Consider the following 8,075-nt stretch of genomic DNA (forward strand, 5'->3'; position numbering starts at 1 on the left):
AAGCGCTCTAGTCATGTCTCCCTGCCACACACAAACTTGACATGTGCCCTCTAACATTCCGGTAGGCCAGTCGCCCTATATCTTTGACTTGCACACACACACACGCAATTTCGATGGCTCTCTTCATCGATCTCGCACCCACCCGTACTTGATCCTCTCTTCGACTCTATCGATGGCTATGACCCCTCCCTCTCTTCTCGTGGATTGCCCGACCCTCTATGTATGATATGGATAGGCCTCCATTTCACACACATTGCATGCAAAATTTTGTTTGAGATGTCATCGACACATATTCCCACAAATAATTCACAAAATCAACCCCTCACCCCACCCCCACCCCCAGCACAAAACAAAAAACACTCACGAACGTGGTTTGTATCTCTCACACACACCCACGTAGGTGGGGGACGTGCACGAAGAGCACGGCGCACGTACTCCCGTCTCTTTCCCAACCACACCCGCGCGGGTACACAGTGGAGCTCATTTTTGTACGAAAAAGGAAGCCCACGTGGTAATTTGGCACGTGTACTGGTTGTCCACTTGGTGGAGGGAGGATCGTCTACCACGGGTGAACAAACAAATTGCGACTTGACGCGTTATGTTAAATTAAAAAAAGAGGCAAACCATGTGGGGCCTACCTTACAGGTAAGGCTCTATACACTGGAGTACTTTTGATGTGTCCCGTCAACTCGCAGAACGAGGAGAAGCTTGCTTAGTACGCCGTCTCCCCCGCCCACGGGTGCGGTGGCTCGCAGGATGAGGTGAAGCTTGCTCCTCCCTCGCCCATGCGCGCGGTGGCTCGCAGGACGAGGAGAAAAATTTACTACTCCCTCTGTTAAGTCCTCGCCCCTACTACCATGGTTATAGAGATTATATCATATTTTTTGGAATATATATGTCCTTAGTAGATTTCAATATGAACTACTAGTACATACTCCAAACACTGATGTATGTAGACGTATTTTAGAGTGTACATTCACTCATTTTGCTCCCTATGTATTAGCACTCTCCCTCGCCCCTCGACCCTCGCCCACGTGGTGGACGTGCAGCAATTCATTCGGTCTCATATAGCCAGACGATATATACTGCACTACCATTATTGCTCGACTTCCCGAAGAGGCGAAGAGCCAATCGCAAGGTTAATATTTTGGAGATGCCAAGCGCAAGGTTATAGGAGAACGAGTAGTAGGTGCCGCGTCATTTATAAATATATTTTTTTCTTCAGTGGCACGTACGCAATATGATAGGTTCATATGGAGAGAAAAGGAAACCGCTCCACTATATACATAGTCAGGACGGGCCAGCCTACACGGTTGCTTGCTGGGGTTGCTCTCTTCACACTCTCTTGCACAAAACGACTGTGGCCACATCTCTAACATCCCGATGGATCACGTCCGCTTGGGGAAGGGTTGGATGCTTAGTGTAGATGCGGTGTCCGTCGCCGACGGCGAAAACCCACTGTCGGCACGTCCCGATTAGGGGTCCCCTTCGTTCTCTCTCACAAAGCCGGTGAGGTTGCCTTCATCCCTTGCTCACTGCTGCAACATGGGCAGTTGCCGCCTCCCGCCGCCCTCCTCAAGGTTGAGCTACGTCCCTCAGGTACAACTCCCTTTACAGCCGGCTTGCACCACTGCTCCAGCTGCCCACATCACTCCCTATGGATATTTCTCTACTTCTTTGCCCCACACATACCTGATACCTCTACTGGCTTCTACGTACTGTATTTGTGATGAGTTTATGTCTCATCAACTAGTCCTAGTAATCTTATTCTAATCACGCTTCTTCAATTTCTTTGCCACAGGGATGCTCATCTCGATTTTTGTGAAACTACACAAAATGATTCGATGGTCAAAAGGTTGCAAACTTCATTTATTAGGAAGCTCGAACGTTGCCAGCAAATTGAAGCCTGGTCAGGGTTCACGGTTCAAGGGCTAGGAACTGCATGGATCGTTTTTTTAGCTGCCTTTGTTCCAAAATAAGTGTCAACTTTAGTAGTAGTACAACTTTGTACTAAAGTTTGCACAAAGTTGAGACACTTATTTTGGAACGGAGGGAGTACATATTTGCTATGATCTGTCAATCATTGAGATGCAATAGCATGCATGTTAGTCTCCTTTGTATTTGATGAAATGTTGCAACGGGCAACCTTGGACGCAAGATACATGTAACAGGAGCTGGAAGCTTCATAGCATTGTACAAATTTATCTCGCTGATAAATTACAGTACGTACTAGTACTGTACTAGTACTTCCTCCGTTCCTTAATATAAGTCTTTGTAGAGATTTCACCATTAACCACATGCGGATGTATATAGATGCATTTTAAGTGTATATTCATTCATTTTGTTACGTATGTAGTTCACCTAGTGGAATCTCTACAAAGACTTATCTACTAGTAATAGCTAGCCCCCACTACTAGGAATTCTCTATCCTCTCCTTGAGCCACATCATCAAAATTGACGTAGTCCTTAGATGAAGTAAATCAGTCATAATAGCCGTCTGATCTAGACGTTGAGAGGCTCAGCACTAAGCCACATGCAAGCATGTAGAAATACCGTGGCACATGCATGTGAGTGGGTTTTAAATCACATCAACATGTCTGCATGCAAGCATGTACCGGTAGCATGCATGTAAGTGAGCTTTTAAGTCCCATTAACATGTCAAAAAGAAAAATATAATCCCATTATGCAGTAGGAGTTGGCTGATCTTTTTTCCTTATGTGGGATGATCTAAATGATGATGGGAGTTTATTTAGTTTGGCTACCACATTTGTTATGCGGTTATAGATTTTTTTTTAGTTCTATGAAATTGATAATTTTGCGCAGAGAGATATACCGCTGTTACGCGGCAACAAGTGGGGACTCATCTAGTAATATTTAGGAACGGAGGGAGTACTATGTAAAGAGTTAGGTGTCGCACGGTGATAGTGTGAGGTGGGCCATGTAATCACTGAGCCTGTGTGCTTTCACTGCTCTTGCACTCCTCCGCTGTAAGAATGGAGAAAATTGTAATCTACTACCTCCTTTCGCCGAAAGCATGGGACTTCCAGCAGTCCTACCACCTCAGTAATAAAGACCAATGAGCCGTCAAATCACATAGACCCAGCAGTAAGTTGGACGGACGAAGCAACCATCACTCTTGCGTCAGTGAGAGGTCGCGTCCGCTCTGCCCGGGCATGAATGCGGCACCGATTCTTTGGAGCAGCGCTGACCGTTTCGGGCGGGAAGCGCGCGCGAGCGGTGGAGGGGCTTAGGGTGGGCCAGGCTGGTCAGGAGCGGGCGTGGCAGCTGTCTGCATGTCTCTACCGGACACGCCCGGAAATGAGAGGATGCACCGACTCTCGCGGCTAAAATCATACACTACACACCATATCTCTATAGGAGTAGGTTGATCTGTCGCACTCTCTAACACACACATGTTGTTAAACACACACACACACACGCACGCACCTTGATCCCGTTGCACCTTCTAACGTGACTTATTACACCTAGACGGAGGGAGTAGTAAGTATACGAGATACAGTGGCACACTGAATTAAGTCGAATACAAGTGCCCAAAATTTGTGTGCATGTTATAATAAGGATCCACTTAAAATAGTACGTGAGCTAACAGAGGGATCAATTGGACAGTGTTCCCGAGCAGTAGCGAGATGTGTGAGGTAGTAAGATACACCGCTGGCGCTTTTAATTTTTCTTATTAATTTGTTTGTTTCACCCTCTGACTGGTGGGACCCAACGTACTACGTGGAGAGAGGTAAGGTGACTAAGGCTGCATTATTTCTGCACCACTGTGGATAGTCTTACCACCAAAGCCACATGACACGATTATGATTAAAATCCTAATGACTCACACACACACACACACACACACACACACACACAAAACATGGCATGCCTGTCACACGAATGCAGGAATGTATAAAAGGTTATTTTCCTCTCGTTGAACATAACGGGAGGGTTGTGTAGCTGGTTAGCCTGTTCGCTCATCAAACTTGAGGTCTCGGGTTCGAATAACTACACTTGAGCATAATTTTTGAAACGAGGATCCTTTGACTGGTCAAAATGTTTTCTAGGGTTTGCACGCTTCACACTCTCTCTCCAGTATATATATACACGCTGGAGCCTCAGTGCTTGTAGTTGCTCTCTTCACACTCTCTCGCCCTCTCCCGCTGGATCCTCGGTGGTTGTAATTGCTCTCTTCACACTCTCTCGCCCTCTCCAGATCTAAACAAGACTTCGTTGGCCTCTCTCTCCCCTCAGTGCTGATCAAAGAGCCGGCAGGATCCATCCGTTGGGAAGGGAAGGAGGCTTAACGCTGTCGCCGTTGGCAAGGGAGGGAATCCACTACCAGCGCTGCTATTCACTTTCCACCCAGCGGCGGCGCGGGAGGGCCTCCGACCCCTTCTTCTTCGCCGCTGTCCCATCGCCCACCGAACCACGCCCCAAGAACCTTAAGGTATATTTTACTTACTCCACATGCATTGCTCTAGCTGCATGTATACCATGAATCTAGGACGTGGTTCAAAGAGGAAAGGAGTGGGAAAAGTTGTATATAGCATGAATCTAGGACGTGGTTCAAAGAGGAAATGAAGGGGGGAAGTTGTATAGCATGAATGTAGGACGTGGTTCAAAGAGGAAAGGAATGGGGGAAAGTAGTGGGTAAAGTTGTATCGCATAAATCTAGGACGTGGTTCAAAGAGTAAAGGAAGGGGCGAAAGTACTAGTTCAAAAAGGAAAGGAAGGGACAAGGCTATAGAGTTTGAGCAGGACTAGATTTACTGCGCTCAGATAGGGAAAGGTGTCTAAAGATAACAAAAATGGGACCAACACAAATATGCTCCTTGGTTGTTTGTTCTTTGTTGCAACAGACTGTGCATGACCACAGTACATCGGTAGATGCACATGGTGCTGGTGCGTCCACTGTCCCGTGCAACTCATTAGCTGTTGTTAATCTATGGCCCTGTTTTGTTAAAAACTCCCTAGTCCCTACCTACTTGGTTCCAGGGACTAAACATGGACTAGAGGTTATTAAATGACATGATAAAAGACCATGTTACCCCTAGTAATGAACTAGTAGAAACTAGGTGCGATGCGTGGCAGGGGCAACTGTTGGAAAAAGTCCCAAAAAGACTCCCTCGGGGTCTTCTTTCTTTAGTCCCAAATGCCCACTTTTAGTCCCGAAAAGTCCCTCCTGTTTGGTTTAGATGTGACTGACACGGAGTTTTTTTAGTCCCTACACCAAAATGTCCCTGTAAACAAACACCCTCTAATAATGCCGTTGGAAAATTGATGCAATGCCACAGTTAAAAGAAAATTACATGTTTAACGAATTTTATTGTTAATATAATCTCTATGTCAATATTAATCAATGCCACCGTTTGAGAAATGCTACTGTCTTGCTTTCTTTCCCATTTAGATAAGGTAGATGCTTCTTTTTGTTGGCTTCTGTGTCATCCACCTTTATTGACCATTAATTGTTTCCTTTGCACCTCTGTGTAAACAGGGTTATCTACTTCACCTCGTTGCCATTGTGACCTTTTGTTGCACTGCACAAAACACTTTTGTTTTAAGAGTGTTTTGTGCAGTTCAACCAAAATGTCACACCGACAATGTTGCTTGATTGCTTGATCTTAGTGGAACTGCACAAGAGGAGATCTTACTTCCTATCCGTTAAGGCGAATTTGGTTCAGATCTTCTTCTTGTGAGTTGTTTGAATTTCGCATCATGAGAGGTCAGTACTAGCCTTCTTTCACATGATTCTGCAGTGTGCTTTCATATGTTGTGCTACTTGTACGATAATGTTGCTTGATTTTAGTGAACTGCACAAATGGAGACAAGACTTCCAATCTGTATGTGCACCGTAATATCCCATTGAGGTAAGATAAGGATATTTCACAACTGCTGGCCTGTATTTTGCCACTTTCATCAGAAAATTAAGTTTAGTACTATACTTGTGCTCCCTAATTGACATGCCAAATCTTACATTGAAGGCGAAGCTTGTCTGTTATTGAACCAAGTGATGACGGGGAAGAACAAGTGGAAGAAAAACAAAAATCAACTCCCGGTGCTGTAATGAAGCACTAGAAATGTGATGACACAAGTAATGATATAGTTTTGCATCTTAATTTATTGCTATGGCTGGAACGATCAATTGTATTGCCACTGATTTGATGCCATACGTAATTATCTCTGCTTGTGCAAACAATGATCTTCTTTGAAGATACCATATATTTTAGTGGAACTGCACAAGAAGATGTTGGAAACATTAAACTAATCGAGGAGTATATAGTAAGCATGGCCACCCCCGTAGTTTATAAGGCTCAATTTTAGTTTATAGGGCTTATCTCAAAATTTTAGTTTTTCCATTTTATAAGGCTCAATTTTGTTGTTTTCCATCACATGTTCAGATTCCAAGGTGCATTAAATCATTGCATGCAAATATTAAGAGAAAATTGACCAATGCATGTACTTTATGCAAGCATGCATTGCAATTAATGCATTAATAAACATAATTTTTTGAGGATAACAAGAGCATTAATTAGGTGCTTTTGCAAAACTAGAAAAAGTATTCCACCACTCGCCATCTACCTTGATTGGTGAGATTTTTGAATTGAGCATTATAAACCGGAAAGGAGGGAGTATTCAATAAACGAGAGAATTGCACAAGAAGCGGCCGACAGCTAGGACCAAGCAGTATTTGTGTTTTTGAGGTGTGAGCACTGCAGAGTTTTTCGATGTTTACCCCAGATATTAATTTTTATCCTCTGAACAACAATGAAAACATCGCTGCAGGTATTAACTGGGCGGGTTGTGGCCCGTCTAGCCCAGGCCAGATATCCAATCCAGATATTAATTTTTTCAAGCTGAAAATGGCTAGCCCAGCTATACTTTTTTTTAGGAATACCTAGGCAAGGTCAAGTTGTTATTCTCCACCCCGCTGGGCTGCAAATCTTTCCTAGGAGGGATGCATTAGGCTTAACAAGAAAATGGGCTTTAAGAAATAATAAATGGGATGTAATTACAAAAACTGGGTAGTAACTATAGAAAAATGCACCTGACAGCGCAAGGAAGTGCCTCCTTATTACGCGCAAAATAATTATTCCTCCACCTGACAGTGGAGACCCACCGGACGGGCCACCGCACGGCCAGGTCGGTGAAGGATGCGCGGCCGGCGAGGATATGGTCGCGGCGCATGGCGGCATCGGCGCGCATGGTGGCGGAGATGAACCAGGACCCCTTGTGTGACGCCCGCACCGTCCCGCCGCCGCCCATCTATTCCTTCGGCCGATTGGCTACGTTCACTTGAGCCAGCACAGGAGCAGCGGCAGGTGGTGGGCTGGCAATGGCAATTTTTTGAGAGAGACTGTATCAGGGGCCAACAGGCTCCTGGTACTGGCGATGGTGATAACGGTGGTAATGGTGGTAATGGTGATAATGGTGGGAATGGTGGGAATGGTGATAATGGTGGAAATGGTGGTAATGGTGGCAATGGTGGTAATGGTGGTAATGGTGAGGAAGTGGTGGAGTAAGTAATATTTTCATATAAGTGGCAATGGTGATAATGGTGGTAATGGTGAGGAAGTGGTGGAGTAAGTAATATTTTCATATAAGTGGCAATGGTGATAATGGTGGTAATGGTAGTGAGAATGTAGAATCGTCTTTGGAGCGGACCTGGGAGTGGCAAGCATAAGGGACGAAGACGGGGAAACATGTCGGATGCGATCATACCAGCACTAAAGCACCGGATCCCATCAGAACTCCGAAGTTAAGCGTGCTTGGGCGAGAGTAGTACTAGGATGGGTGACCTCCTGGGAAGTCCTCGTGTTGCATTCCTTTTATAATTATTTTTTGCGCCTTGTGACAAACATATCGCACGTGCGCGATATATATTAATCCCGTTATATTATTTTTGACGTTTGCGATATGTTTAAGCTCGATGCTCATTGCTCGCGCGTCTTGGGGCGGCTTTGTGGCGTGAAGAGCGCTTTCTGAAAGGGGTGGAAAAAACTCGTGTTGCTGCGGTATGGAGGGAGGGGTGGAAACCGTGGAAAACTCGTCTCCGTGATTGAGCGGGAGAG

At 45.2% G+C, this 8,075-nt stretch overlaps 1 non-coding gene across 1 annotated transcript; it reads left to right on the forward strand.

Moving 5' to 3' along the window:
• Positions 1 to 7,711: 7,711 nt before the first annotated feature.
• Positions 7,712 to 7,830, forward strand: LOC119313714. Its single transcript, XR_005151981.1, has one exon. It is a non-coding gene; the product is annotated as a 5S ribosomal RNA (ribosomal RNA).
• Positions 7,831 to 8,075: the final 245 nt, after the last annotated feature.

The sequence above is a fragment of the Triticum dicoccoides genome, chromosome 5B (genome assembly GCF_002162155.2).
Source record: "Triticum dicoccoides isolate Atlit2015 ecotype Zavitan chromosome 5B, WEW_v2.0, whole genome shotgun sequence".
NCBI classification, from domain to species: domain Eukaryota; kingdom Viridiplantae; phylum Streptophyta; class Magnoliopsida; order Poales; family Poaceae; genus Triticum; species Triticum dicoccoides.